General features: G+C 33.5%; 2 pseudogenes; one reads left to right on the top strand and one right to left on the bottom strand.

Annotated features, from left to right (window-relative positions):
* LOC118609300 overlaps positions 1-16,379 on the top strand; it is a 107,125-nt pseudogene that overhangs the window by 44,986 nt on the left and 45,760 nt on the right.
* On the bottom strand, positions 5,915-6,033 carry LOC118609620 (annotated as a pseudogene).

Raw genomic sequence — 16,379 nt, forward strand, 5'->3', positions numbered from 1 at the left:
AAATGCACACCTTCTTTGTGTCTAGGGCTCCCCTCTTATGTAAACTGGTATTCAGGCCTACCCTACATTTTGCCTTTAGAATATTGTTAATTTTTTGTTATTCTTCTCTGTGCCCTACTAAAAATGTAACAGTTCTATGTCTCTTTTTGGAAGAGCTTGTCACTCCTCAGCATTCAGTTTCCTTAAATGACTTGCAACTTCAGCTATTTGACCATTTCAAAAAAAGCGTGTCTTTGTATTTTATATAGCTATTGCTCATTTTTAGTTTGAGAATAAGATTTTCTTGCAGTTTTCTGTATTCAGAGTGGAAGTATCACTTTTTTCTTGGGTTCTTCAATGGACTTTTATTTTAAATAATACAAGAAAGACCTTGCTTTAAACAGCCAATATTTCTTTAGATTTTCTCACTTACCTGTACCATTTTGGTTTATCTTTTATTGCTCTTCTTCTGCCTGATTAATACCCCTTAGTATTCCCTTAACTGTGAGTTTCTTGCTGATAAATTATCTGTATTTTGCTTTACCGAAAATGCCTTTGAGCTTTTTCTTTGTTTTGATTTTCGGCAGTTCTACCATGATGTGCTGAAGGATTCATTTTCATCACAGCAGTTCTTCAATCTATGGCTTTTTGAATTTTCTCATTTTTGGAATATTCTTAGCCATCGTTGATTTTCTCTTGTTCTTCTCCCCATTGGCGACTTAACTAATGTACATTTGACTAGGTTCTAACTATAGATTTTACAAAGAGGTTCCCATAGTTCTTTTTTTTTTTAATTCATTTTACTTTTATTATTTGCTTTTCATGCTTAGTTCCCCACCCCTCCTCCAGCCTTATTGAGGTAAAATTGACAAAGATTGTGTACATTAAGGTTATATGACATGATTTTTAAGGTGTACAAAGTAATTAATTAATATGTATATACATTGTAAAATGATTTCTATAATAAAATTAACAAATCCGTCACCTCACATAGCATTTGTGTGTGTGTGGTGAAAACATTTAAGAACTACTCTCAACGAATTTCAAATATACAGTACAGTATTATTAACTATAATCATCATACTGTACATTGGATTCCTCAGAACTTATTCATTTATTACTGAAATTTCATACTTTCGTTCAACATCTCCCCATTCTCTTTACCTCTACCCCCATCCCCTGGCAATTTCTGTTCCTACTTTCTGATTCTATGAGTTTGACTTTTTTATATTCCACATACAGGTGAGATCATTGAGTATCTGTCTTTCTGTGTCTGGCTTATCTCATTTAACATCTACCAGGTTTGTCCATGTTGCAAATGGCAGGATTGGCTTTTTTTTTTTTTTTTTTAAACAACAGAAATTTATTTTCTCACAATCAGAATTCTGGAGGCTAGAAATTCAAGATCAAGGTGTCCGCAGGATTGGTTTCTTTTGATTTCCCTCTCCTTGGCTTGCAGATGTCCTTCTTCCAGCAGTGTTCTTATATACTCTTTTCTCTGTGTGTATACACCCTTGGTGTCTCCCTGTGTGTTCAAAGTTTCTCTCATAAGGACTCCAGTAAGATTAGATTAGAGCCTACTCAGTGGCCTCATTTTAACTTACCTCCAAAAACAGTCACATTCTAAGAGACTGGGGGTTCATGCTTCAATATATACATTTTGGGAGACACAATTCAGCCCATAACACCAGCAAAGCAGAAAATATAAGAAACCTGGTGTTATTTTTGAACTGCTCAATTAACCAGCCCTAAAATCACTTACCCTTTGACATCTTATCTTAGGAGATAATAGCCTTTCTTATCTAAGCCACTTCGAATCTTTTTATATTTTAGTTTTTAATTACCATTGACATACAAAATTAATTTCAGATTTACAACATAGCGATGAGACATTTATATAATTTACAAAGTGATCATCCCAATAAATTTGGTACCCTTCTGACATGATACGGTTATTATGACATCAACTATATTACTTACCATGCTGTAGTTTATATTCTCATGACTGTTTTTATAACTGGCAATGAATACAAATTAATGTCTTCACCTTTTTCATCCAGCCTCCCAACCACCCTCCATCTGGCAACCATCAGTTTGTTCTCTGTACCTATGAGTTTGTTTGTTATGTTCATTTGTTCTTTAGATTCCACAAATAAGTGAAATCATATGGTATTTGTCTCTGACTTATTTCACTTAGCAAAACACCCTCCAGGTCCATCCATGATGTCACAAATGGCAAGATTTTTTTTTTTTTTATGGCTGAATAACATTCCAGTGTATATATGTACCACATCTTTAACTATCAGTGGACACTTAGGTTGTTTCCATATCTTGGAAATGATAAATAATGCTGCACATATCTTTTTGAATTAGTATTTTGGATTTCTTTGGATAAATACCCAGAAGTGGAATTCCTGAGTCATATTGCAGTTCTGTTTTTAATTTTGGGGAAAACTTTATACTGTTTTCTATAGTAGTTGCAGTAGTTTACAAGTCTACCTACGGTGCATAAGGATTCCCTTTTCTCCATATCTTTGCCAATACTTGTTTGTTAATTTATTGATGATAGCCATTTTTGACCAGTGTGATGAGATATCTCATTGTAGTTTTAATTTGCATTTCCCTGAAGATTACTGATGTTGAACATATTTTCATATGTCTATTGGGCCATCAGCATGTCCTCTTGGGATAAATGTCTATTCAGGTCCTCCGCCCATTTTTAAATCGAATTGTCTTTTTTGATGTTAAGTTGTATGAGTTTCTTTAATATTTTGCATATTAACCTTTTGTTGATATATCGTTGGTGAATATCATTTTGCTTTCAGTAGGTTGTCTTTTAGTTTCATTGATGGTTCCCTTAGCTGTGCAAAAACTCTTTAGTTTAATGTAGTCCCATTGGTTCATTTTTCTTTTGTTTCCTTTGCTCAAGAAGATACATCTAAGTAATTATATATATATATATATATGTAATTATATATATATATTACTTAGAGCAAAGTAATCTAAGTAATTATATATATATAATTATATATATGTGTGTGTGTGTGTGTGTATATATACGTATATATACATATATATATATATATATATTACTTAGAGCAAAGTCAAAGAGTTTATTGCCTATGTTTTATCCTAGAAGTTTTATGATTTCAAGTCTTAAATTTAAATCTTTAATCAATTTGAGTTTATTCTTGTATGTGGTATAAGATAGTGGTCCAGTTTCATTCTTTTGCATATACCTTCCTATTTTCCCCCACATCAGTTATTAAAGTGACTGTTTTTACCCCATTGTATAGTCTTGACTTCTTTTCATAGATTAATTTACCCTATTGGCATAGGTTTATATCCTGGCTCTTTATTCCATTCCATTGATTTATGTGTCTGTTTCTATGCTGTTTCAGTACCATGCTGTTTTGATTACTATAGCCCTGTAGTACAGTTTGCTTCCATAGCATGATACCTTTTTGTTCTTCTTTCTCAAGATTGCCATGGCTATTTCCATATAAATTTTAGGATCATTTGTTCCAGTTGTGTGAAAAATGCCAGTTGTATTTGAATAGGAATTGCATTGAATCTGATTGCTTTGGGTAGTGTGGACATTTTAACAATGTTTAGTTATTCCTATCCATGAGCATAGTATAGTCTTCCTTTTATTTGTATCTTCTATTTCCTTTTTCAATGTCTTACAGTTTGCTAAGTTATAGGTGTTTTACTTCCTTTATTAAATTTATTTCTACACATCTTTTCTTTTTTGTTTGTTTTCTGAATATTTCTTATTGGTATATAAAAATGCAATGGATTTCTGAATAATAATTTTGTATCCTACTACTTAACTGAATTAATTTATTCTAATAGTTTTTTGGTGGATTCTTTAGGGTTCTTCATATAAAATGTTATATCATCTACAAATAACGATAGTTTTATTTCTACCTTTCCATTTCATATGGCTTTTACTTCCTTATCTTACTGCTATGGCTGGGACTTCTAATACTATTTTGAATAAAAGTGGTGAAAGTGGACATCCTTGTCTTGTTCCAATCTCAAAGGAAAAGCTTTCAGCTTTTTAAAGTTGAGTATGAAGTTAACTGTGGGCCTTTAAATATATGGCTTTTATTGTGTTGAGGTATGTTTCCTCTGTTCCCACTTTGCTAAGAGTTTTTATCATAAATAGATGCTGAATTTTGTCAAATGCTTTTACTGTATCTATTGATATGATCATATGATTTTTATCCTTCACTTTGTTTATATGGTGTATCATGTTAATTTCCAGATTTTGACCTAACCTTTCACACCAGATACAAATCCCACTTGATTATGATGTATGATCTTTTTAATGTATTGCTGAATTTGGAATGCTAATATTTTTCTTGAGGATATTCGCATCTAAGTTAATCTGAGATATTGGCCTATAAGTTTCTTCTTTTATAATGTCTTTTTCTGGTTTCGGTATCAGGGTAATGCTGACCTCATAAAATGAGTTTAGGAACCTTTTATGGTTTCAATTTTTTTAGATTAGTTTGAGAGGGATAGGTATTAAATCTTCACCTGTAAAGTCATGTGGTCCAGGGATTGTTTATTGAGAGTTTATTGATTACTGATTCAATTTTGTTAGTAGTTATCTGTCTGCTTACATTTCTTCTTTTTCTTGATTCAGCCTTAGAAGATTATATGTTTCTTGGACTTTATCCATTTCTTCCAGATTGGCCAATCTGTTGGCATATAATTAATTGTTGATAGTGTCGCCTACTAATCCTTTGTATTTCTATGCGTCAGCTGTTGTTCCTTTCACTTTTGATTTTATTTGGGGCTTTTCTCTTTTTCTTGATGAGTCTGGCTAAAGATTCATCAATTTTTATATCTTTTCAAATAACTAGCTTTTGGTTTTATTTTTTTGTATTAGACTTTATTTTGTTTATTTCCAATCTGATTTTTATTATTTCCTTCCTTTCACTCACTTTGGGCTTTGTTTGTTCTTTGTTCTTTCTTCTGTTGTTCTTTTTCTTAGGTCCTTTAGGTGTAGAGCTAGATTGAGATTTTTTTGCTCGATGTTGACCTGTATTGTTGAAAATTTTCCTCTTAGAACTATTTTGGCTATCTCCCATAGATTTTGAGTCATTGTGCTTTAATTTTCATTTGTCTCAAGGCATCTTCAGATTTTGTCCTTGATTTCATTGTTAATCTCTTCATTGTTTAGTAAACATGTTATTTAGCCACTTCATGTAATAAAATGCTTAAGATGATTTCAGTCTTAAATTTATTGAGACTTGGTTTTTTTTTTTTTTTCGTTTTTTTGTTTTCCTAATATGTGGTCTATCTTGGAAAATGTTTCATGTGCACTTGAAAAGAATGTATACTCTGTTTCTTCTGAGTGAAATGTCCACTAATATCAATCAAGTCCCTCTGGTCTAAATTGTAATTAAAGGACTGCTCTCTTGTTGATTTTCTTTCTGGATAATCTATCCATTGATGTCAATGGAGAGTTAAAGTCCCCTAATATGACTGTATTACTGTCATCCCTTTATCTTGGTCCATTTTTGCTTTATGTATGTAGGTATTCCTAATTTTGGAATGCAAACGTTTATGAGAGTTATATCTTCTTGGTCGAATTGATGCCTTTTTCATTATGAAATACTCTTCTTTGTTTCAGTACAGCCCTTGTTTAAAGATCTATTTCATCTAATATAACCATTGCTTCCTTAGCTTTTCTTTTTCAGTTTTTGTTTACATGAAATGTGCTTTTCCATCTCTCTCATTCTGTGTGTCTTTTTATCTGAAATACGTCCCTTTTAGGCAGCATATGACAGACCTTGTTTTTTTTTTTTTTTTTTTTTTTATTTCTTCAGCTGTGCTATATATTTTGATTGAAGCATCTAGTCCGGAGGTCCCCAACATTTCTGGCACCAGGGACAGGTACTCCTACGAGAACTTTTTTTTTTTTTTTTAATGCCTGGTATTCCTAAGTGGTCTCCCATTCAAGTACTAACCAGGCCCAACTCTGCTTAGCTTCCAAGATCAGATGAGATTGGGCATGTTCAGAGTGGCATGGCTATAGACTCCTATAAAATTTAATGCCTGATAATTTGAGGTGGAACTGAGGCAATGATGCTAGCACTGGGGAGAGACTACAAATATCACAGATCACTTCCTGCTGTGTGGCCCAGTTCCTAACAGGCTGCAGACTGGTGCCAGTCCTCCACCCAGGGGTTGGGGACCCCTGATCTAGTCTATTTACATGTAACTAGTGGTAGATTTGTAGGTTTTGACATTTTGTAATTGTTCAGATTGTTTTTGTAGTTGTTCTGTTTTGTATTCTTTCTTCTCTGTATGTTGATGACTTTTTATAATGTTAAGTTGGAATTCCTTTCTTTTTATTACTTGTATATCTCTTATAGAATTTCTCTAGTTTTCTGTTTACCATGTGCTTTCTATATACCAATCCATGTTTACAGAAGTCTATTTTAAGTTTATGGTTGCTTAAATTCAAACACGTTGTAATACCACTGCACCTTTTGCTCACCCTTCCATGTTTATTTTTATCAAATTTTTTACATCTTTTGTGTGTTTGTGTTTATCTCTTAATTTATTGTTATAATTACACATGATCTTCCTACTTTTGCCTTTTAATCTTTGCACTAGCTTTTTGCATTGCTTTTACTAAATGTTTGTTTTTGTCAATTAGATTTTTTTTCTTTTCTATGTTTTCTTATTCATATTTTTTATTTTTCTACTTAAAGATGTCCCTTTAATATTTCTTGTAATAATTAAGAGCTGATGAACTGCATTATTTTTTTTTTCTCATCTGGAAAACTCTTTCTCTCTCCTATGTATCTAAATAGCCTTGCGAGGTAATCTTTGTTGTAGGTCTTTGCTTTTCATCTTTTTTGATGTTTCTTGCCATTCCCTTCTGGCCTGCAAAGTTTCTGTTGAAAACTCAGCTGGCAGTCTTATTGGAGCTCTCTTATAGGTAACTAACTGCTTTTCTCTTGCTTTTATGATTCTCTCTTTGCCTTCAACCTTTGGCATTTTAATTATGATGTATCTTGTTGTGAGTCTCTTTGGGTTCATCTTGTTTGGGACTCTCTGTGGTTACTGGACTGGTATATTTATCTCCTTACCAGGTTAGGAAAGTTTTCTGTCATTATTTCTTCAGATAGGTTTTCAAATCTCCTCTCTCTCTTCTCTTTCTGGTACCTCTGTGATGAGGATATTTCTATGCTTGATATTATCCCAGAGGCCCCTCAAACTATCCTCATTAATTTTTGGATTTTTTATTCTTGTTGCTGTTCTGATTGGATATTTTATACTATTTTGTTTTCTAGATGACTAATTTGATTCTCTGCTTCATCTAATCTCCTGTTGATTCCATGTAACATATTCTTCATTTCAGTTATTGTAGTCTTTTCTGACAGGTTCTGTTTTACTGTTTCTACCTTTTTGTTGAGGCTTTCACTGAGTTTATTTATTTTGCCTAAGTTCATTGTAACTTAGTGTTTTGAACTCCGTATTTGGTAAATTGCTTATCTCTATTTTGAACTCTGTATTTTGAACTCTGTATTTTGAACTCTGTATTTTGAACTCTGTATTTGGTAAATTGCTTATCTCTATTTCATTTAGGTTTTTTTGTTAGTTTGTTATTTTAGTTTAGTTTAGTTTAGTTTAGTCCTGTTCTTTCATTTGGGACTTTTTTCTTCATCTTTTCATTTTGACTGACTCTCTATATTCCTTTATATATATTAGGTAGATCTGCTAGATCCCCAGTCTTGTGTGTGCTCTTCCTATTATGTTTAATCTTTGATTGCTATTGACCCATCAGTGGGTAGGATTGACCCTAGGGCTAACTGGCTGTGATGGCTGGCCGTGACTAGAGTAGACAAGCTATTATGCAGGGGCTGACCACATAGAGCAGGAATTGTTCTAGGAGGGCCCTCATGCTAGCAAAGTCCACCCTTTGGATGTGTTTGTGGAGCCGTTTGGTGCTCTGGTGTGGTGCGAAGCCAGCTACTGGGTATGTTTGTTTTGGAGGCTCTTAGGGACTCTGGTGCAGGCCAAGGTCAGCTGCCTTTTGTGCCTGACTTGTAGCTGCCTAGTGGAAGGTACAAAGTGATCTGCCTTTGGTCGACACTTGGGCTAGGCTTGGAGGTGCTTAAACCATGGCAGGGTGCCGCTAGTGCCAGGCTTAGAAGCCTTTGGTTAGCATCACCATGTGTACAGAGGCCAGTACACTTATGCCAGGTGTGTGGACATTTAATTGAAGTTAAATTCCAGGCCAACACAGGCTTCAGCTTATGCCAGATCTGGAGCCACCTGATGGGAGTTGCAATACAAGTTGAGAATGGCTGTCGATTGTGCCAGACTTGGGACTGATTAGCAAGAAGTACAAGGCATCTCTTACTTGTTTGGGGTTTATGGAAGATTTTACAAAAGATCTTGACAGATTTTAGGAAAGTCTGCAGTAAGAGCCAAGGTAGGCCCCTTGTGTAGGAAAGCTGCTGGACATGGTTTGGGCTAGGCACTTAAATTGGGTGGGGTGGCATCTCAGGGCATTACCAGAGTAGGGGAACCTGTCCTGTCCTTTCTGCATCTCTGTCCCTCCTACTGGTCTTGCTGTGGATTCCTTTTTATATCCTTAGTTATAATAAGACTTCTGTTCAGCTGGTGTTCAGGTGGTTCTTTAATTGTTATAATTTTGATGTGCTCATGGGAGGATACAAGCATGGTGTTTACTTACTCCACCACCTTGATTGGAAGTCCTCTTGGATTTTTTTTATAGCTGAATATTTTATAGTCCCATAAATTTCTGAAGCCCTCTTTTGTGTTTTCCATTTATTTTGTACTATTTTTTCACCAACCAGAACATTTTTTACTGATACATCTTCTAGTTCTTTATTCTTCACTTTTTCTGTACCCAACATGCCACTAAACTGGCTTGTTGTACTCTAAAATTGCATGCATTTGTTACTTCTAGAATTAGCATTTGATTGCATATATAAATTTATATATGAAATTTATATATATATATATATATATATAAATTTTCTAGGTCTCTTTGGAAATAAATTTTATTTTTATCTATGTAAATATTTTACATATTTTTAATCTCATAATTATAGTCATCATCCTCTGTGGTTGTATTTCTGTTGTCTAATTTTGTCCTGGCTTTCAGTACCATCACCTTGTTTCCTCAAGTGCTTGGTAATTTTTATTGGTTATAGACATTTATGCAAAAATATACACATGATACAAGAATACATTTAATTTTTTAGTCCTCCCAAGAGTATTTACTACCCTTGCTTCTGGAATGAAAATAGATATATTATTATCTCTGGATTAATGTAATTCAATTAATATATTTAAAATAATATAACTTTGGGCTTTACTTAGTTTATTGTAAAAGATAGTCTTTTTCCAGTTTTTCATTTCTCTTAAAATCTGCCAAATTAAACACTTAGAGGTTTAACAAGCATAAATTTCCTTGTTAGACTTGGACTCCAAATTCTATCTCTAAGAGTGTGACAAAATCTAGGCATAGCTTTTCATTCTCTCAGATATCTTTTCAAAACAGGCAGTACTAGGAGAAAAGTTCCTCTAAATGATGGGTCACAGTATTCAAGTTTCTTTCTTTTTTGGACTTTAGCTTTGAACATCTCTACTGATATATATATGTGTGTGTGTATGTAGGCATATACATAATGTATACATACATATGTATAAATTTGAATTGTTCTCAGAGTTGGTACACATTAGTTAGAAAGCCATTACCATAAGTTAAATTGCATTAATTTTCTTCTATTTTCATTTTAATTCAAGACACATATTAAATAATGTAAATTTTAATGATAGGTTTTGTTGAAGTAATTGGAATAGTCTATGTAACTACAAACTAATTTATAATTTAAAACATAATTTAAAATATTCCTTGAGTTATAGAATTTTCTTACAGAAGATATATGGTGCTTTAATTTTATTTTACACATAAAAAGCTAGATTCAGTATGAAGCGATTTTTCTAATAATAAGGGAGAGGGAACAGAAGAAGGTATACCTGGGTTTGGGTAAGCCTTTGTAAATTCTGAGCTTAAAAGAAAAGTATATAAAAAGTATTTGCTATACATATTCAATGTTTACAACACCTATCCACTTTAAGATCCTATAAGTAGATTCTCTATAAACCAGATAAGGAACAAGCTTTTTGAGAAAAAAAAAATCTTTAGTACCTTTGATGATTAAAATGGTTCTTCATTGGCAAATTAAAAAAATTGTTTTTGAATTTCTGAAGCATTTCATGTTTCTATGTTGACAGCGAAGCATAAAAAATGATATCATACTTAAAGCTAATCAATCCCTCATCTGGATAACTGTAAACTAACTTTAATTCAGAATTTAACATTTCATTTACATCTCTATACTTAATGCTATTCAAAGTTCTAGGTTTATTTTAAAGTTATTTCTTTAATTTATATGGTTTTTTGTTTTTCATTTATTGGGTTCCATAAGCAAACGATCTTGAAGCTAGATTGGATCAATACATTTTTATACAAGATAAACCTTGCAATGTTATATTAATACACTATTATTTTTGTGGGTATAATAATGTGCCCTAAGAGAATTCTGAAGGATGACATTTGTAACTTCATGCTTGCTTTTCATTCAGAACCATTTCCACCACTGGCATTGCTCTCTTTCCTTTGCTTTAAAGCAGTAGCATTTGTAGGGCATCATTTTTCATAAAGGTCTTCTAATTTACAAGCATTAGGATAATTTATAACATGTTACAATATCACCCTGTGATGAAAATGTTTGATCTTCTGCAATTTACTCATTACCTTTTTGTCAGGATAGTCCGCCTGTAAAAATATGTCTAATACTTGCTTTATGGAGATGTTTTTATTTTCTGTTCATAAATTCTTCCTTTTTTGTATAACAGCTTATGAAATAGCAAATGAGTTAAGATATAATGATAAAATTTGGATACGAGCGAACAGATTAAGTGCTCAAAATATTTTCTAATATGATCCTCTAAACCAGTTTAGTGTGTCCTATTGTCTCTGTATAAAGTCAGGTTTGATACTGATGGACTTGTATTAAGAGTTAACATCATAATCTAAAACTTACTATACATAGATAATATATGATATATGTGAGGTTTACTGAAAAATGAAACAAGTCATGACTTATTTCATAAATTACTTTGAAGCAAATTTAATTGAATATTTCTTTTGCAATATCAATAAAGTAATTTAGAATTGTTATTGTGAATGTTAAACATTTAATATTTCATGTAAGACAATAAATCATGTCATTATGCCAGCAGGCATAACTACATACAATGCATACAATATAACATACTCAAATTAAGTTAAATGATATTGTAATTTTAAAATAAGTGACTAGGAAACAGATAACCCAAAATGGCATATGTCATCTTATATGTGTTTAAAGAATAAAGAAAAATAAGGCAGCTAAAATATTGAGAAATTCCAACTACTCAGAATTACATATAATTCCAAGAAAATATCTTTATCAGATTTGTTACAAGGAGTAAGATTATCACACAAGAGTATTCAATGTTGTATAGGGATATATAACTTTTTCATGGAAAATAAATATAAATAATTTAAAGCTATTGATGATCTTCACCCTTTAGCAAACACATGCACAATTTTTAAAATAATTCCATGTGATTTCTGAAGTTAAAAGCTTGCATTTGATATACTTTTGATATTACTAGTAATGTTACAGATAATTGTTAATAGTTGTCCTAAGATTATAAGAGCTTTATGAGTATATCTTTTAGAAAACCCAACTTCTGGCATTACACTGTTAAACTTTAATATTTTGTGCTGACATACTTATAGAAACTATATACTTTCAGGGCATTCTACAACATCATTTACATATGAGAATATTGGCTTTCTTGGGATATAAGAAGTTTACGATTTATTAAACTTTGGTGTTGTCTGTGCTTTTCATGAACATATTTTATGAAAAATAAACTTAGTTGGTACCTAAGTCATTAAGGGAACCAAATAGTTTATGAATATGCCACCTATGTAATTTCAACGCCTTATGATAAAAGTTACAATTCATATTCAAATTTAAAACCAATTAATGTTTACAGATAAAATATGAGAAATCTTACAAGTAAGAAGTCACTTATGTATAGACATATAGGATCTGTAACAAGTATAAAGATGAAATTTAATTTTTTGATTCTCCCGATCTGTAGTTATAATCGATGTTAGTTATTTCAACCACATACATTCCTTTTTCTCTCCCATTATATATGTTTAACTAATGGAGAGAAAAATTAGCTTTTATACCTTTTAAACAAAGGAACAATTATCTGTGAAGAATTGATTAAGGGATTTGTTAATTCGGTTAGCAAATTAACAAACAAGTAACAGTTTGTTTATACAGTCTTTGCAGTCCTGAATTTTCTATCCCTAGCAATAAGGATGGCTTCTACTTTCTGGGTTCGGGGATGGTATTCTTCACATGTGGAAATTTATTTCCTATTTTCAGGGAGACAAGTGTCAGGGTGTCATCCTTGCACTAGCTATTTCTTAAGAACTTTAATTCAAAATAATATGCCAAAGTGGCATACTTGGGGGTGGCCTATGCTGAACCTCATCAGTTTGTTCCTCTGAAACTTCCCTGGAAGTTTCACACATTAGAAGCCAAGCTGATGGCTGTGGAGATCAGAATCCAATTAGTAGTGAAGTAGTAAGAGATCTGCAGAGGGAAAAGGAATGTAGATTAGAATGAGAGTGAACAAACAGAAAAGAACAAATCAAAACGCATTTCCCATCAACCCATTAAGCCAGTCCTCCAACTCTGGGAATAGATCAGTCCAATAAAATGGCTGTGCTTCATTTATATGATGGAAAGTGTTAAGTTTCTCTTTCATTAGATGTAAAAGCTAGACATAATTTGTCCTGAACGATTTATGTAGAAGCAACAGTTCACCAATGATTTCACAAGTTCCTCCTTGCTGGCAGTCAGTGTATCTATGGCACAACAGTTTTGGAGTATAACAGAGGTTAAGCTGTTGACTTCTTTGACTGGAGTAGTTCCAAAGTTCACACAGTGGTATTGAACTTCTGTTCTACTACCAATGGAAAGACTTAAGATTGTCTTTCCAATTTATAAGTTCCAAAGCTTTGGAATAAGGTCCTCAAAATTGAAAACAAACAAACAAACAAAAAAAAACAAAACAAACAAACAAACAAAACCTTGGAGTGGTTATATACGAGTGGATTTTCCATGATTTCTAGTCCAACATTGCACAGCTTTATGGACAAAGAAGCTCAAATTTATAATTCAGTTGACATTTAAAGTAGGGTATTCGGTGCCAGTAGGATCCAGGGTATTTGAGTCCACACTGTCCTGATCACAGAGGTGGGAACAATTTATATACTTGTCAACGAGTAAAAAAAAAAAAAAAAAAAAAAAAAAGACCAGAGTGATTCAAAGGTAAGATTAGAATAGAATATGTAACTTTCTGGATATGGGACATTCCATGACCTTACTGCTGGTACTATTAGCAGCCACATAGCTCCATTTTCTGTGTATTCCTGCCAGTTTGTAAGAGTTGAACATGTTGCAAATTGTCTGATGTAAGAGGCCCACAGTCTGGCTTTGGTGGCTGTGAAATTTGGCTTTGTTACCTGCCCAAGTTATTCCAGATTTTTGGTCTACCCATATACAGTCTGGAGTATTGGGCAATCTAATTAGGGGAGCAGCTGAGATACCCCAAATGATACAAGGTGGAATCTGAACCATCCCAAAACATTTGGTGATTTGGCAAATATCTGTGCTCTAGAAAATAGTGCTAGGATCACTTTTAATCTTGACTGGTTTGAAGATGCCATCTACAGAATCACACCACAAGGACTGATTGCAATATGGTCCTGGCATGTCACCCAGGAAAAGTACAGTGGCATTTTTGCATCAATATAAAGGTAAAAAATCTCACCTATTGTGTATATCTGGGCAAGAGATAGTCCTTGAGCTTTGGTAGAGGTTTTCCTCAGACTATATAATTCACCAGAAAATGAGGCAGAGTGATGTTTTTCCAGGCCTGGATACCACACCCTGTCATTCATCCATGTTCTGTACCTAGTTCACCAGCTTTTCACACTGGCAGGAAGGACAACTAGGTTCTTCTGTACTACCTGGATGTCGACATAATCAATAATCAGATTTATTCTTTACTGTGATCAGGATTTAATAAACTGGCCTAAGACAGTTTTTGGTTCATACCCTGTTGAAAAAGGGTTAATAAGAGTAAGACAGAGGTTGAAAAGGAGCCCATTGTGGAAACTCAGAGAACAAGTAGGACAGTTTGAATCAAGCAATTTCTAGCCTTCTAATAAATGATTAATAACTGGAAGAAAAGATTGCTCATTAATAAAAAAAGATGGTGTGTGTGTGTATGTGTGTGTATGTGTGCATGCTTGTAGGCTATCTTTGAAATGATAGGATAGGTGAAATCAAAGTTTCTTGATCTGTGTTCTTGAGAAAAGTGTTCTATTTCATGATGCCGTTTGCTCCTGAAGCCTAGGAATTGGGTCTGGAAATCCTTACTATAAGGTCACTGCAGAAATAGTTTTCTAGTTATCCTGGGAGTGGTGATCAGGATCTATTTTGATGTTACTTGCATGGATCTAGGAGGATATTTTTTTTTTTTTTGATGGCAGTGTAGGTGGTTAGCAGTACCTCGTATGTTTCTTCTCAGTGAGCTGACAGTTCATGTTTTCTTCAAAACCCTTTGATGTATGATAATCTCCTAGTCAAAAGGGATGGAAAAGCTTGTCCATTATTAGAAGCTACAACCCTTTAACATGTTGGTAATATGCTTAAAGTATACTAGTTATTCCTTGTATATAGCTAGTCATAGCAACAAATTGTTCGCATAAGTTCCCAAAATGTTAATTTCATTCAGGAATAGAAAGTTTAGAGATGCCGACAGGCATTGGGTTGGTATCCAAATACTATTTCAAAAGGGGTCGATCTATGTCTTCTATTTAGAGTATTCTGGACCTTTATAAGGGCCAAAGGTAGTGCTTCTGGGAATTTAAGTCCAGTTTCTTGACGGATTTTTCCTAAAGTCTTTTTTCTATGTCCAAATTTTTATATTCCACTTGCCCTGATGATTGAGGATAGTACAGGGTATAAAATTTTAATGAGTACCCCAGAGCCTTTGTTAGCAAGTGGTTTATCTCTGCTCTAAAATGAGTTGCTTGGTCAGATTCAATCCGTAAGGAAATGCCAAAAGGTGGAATAATCTGTTATTATTTTTTTACTATTGTCGTAGCATCAGCATACCTCATCAGATGACATTTAGTCCATCCAATAAACATGCAGAAAATAACCACAGTGAAAATAGCCTAAAGCTGGAGGCGAGTCGTAAATCCATTTGGACTGCTGCAAAGAACAGCGTGGGCCTTGGAGGACTTCATGGGGTATATTGATTTCTTCCAGAAATTTGGTGAGATTTATAAGTGGTGCACTGGGAAATAATTTGTTCAGAAATTTTTTAGATGCCAGGGAAGAATGAATTGTCTTTTAGATACTTAATTGTCCCTCACCTGCACATATGTCCCATTTGATAGAAGATAAGTACAAGCCAAAAAGTCTAAAGAAAAGAGCCTACAGGAAGTCTGTTTCATCCAAACCATAATCCATCCAATAATTGTTTGGCATCTTTTAGTATCTATTTGTCTTTTGCAGATTGTGCAGCATTTGCCTGATAGTTAATATCAAAGAGGGATAAAGGCAGGTTTAAAAACCGGATAGAGTTAAGTACAGGGGTTATGTTTGGGGCTGCATATTTAGCAACATTTTTTGCTCTATCATTTGTTAAATATATATCAGTTTCCTTAGTATGGGCTGAACAGTAAATAATGGCAATTTTAAAAGAGATGCAAAAAGCCTATAATAGGGCAGCGATTATATGCCCATTAGTAATAGGAGTACCTGCAGTGGTTGAGAATCCGCGGCATTTTCAAATTGTGCCAACAGCATGGAAGACCCCAAAAGCATAACTGGAGTTAGTGTAAATGTGTGCAAATCCTAGTAAAACCTATGAGTTCAGCCACTTGGGCTATTTTACAGTGAGCAAGTGGTATGCCTCAAATGTTTCATGTGGGGAAACTATGGCATAACCAGTTATTACTCTTCCCTAGAAATTTTATTTACAGAAGCCATCATGAAATAGAAGTCCATGTTGTTTAAGAGGGTGTCTGGGAGGGTCTCCCATAGCATTGAGATCATTTCTGCAGTTGCAAAGCAATCATATGGAATGGAGTGAGGCTCTCCATCATCAGAGAGGGGTAATAAAGTAACTGGATTTAAAGTGTTACCATGATGTAAGAAGATGAAATCATTGGTCAAAAGGGG

Source organism: Rousettus aegyptiacus, unplaced genomic scaffold (assembly GCF_014176215.1).
Source record: "Rousettus aegyptiacus isolate mRouAeg1 unplaced genomic scaffold, mRouAeg1.p scaffold_m13_p_11, whole genome shotgun sequence".
In the NCBI taxonomy this organism is placed as follows: Eukaryota; Metazoa; Chordata; class Mammalia; order Chiroptera; family Pteropodidae; genus Rousettus; species Rousettus aegyptiacus.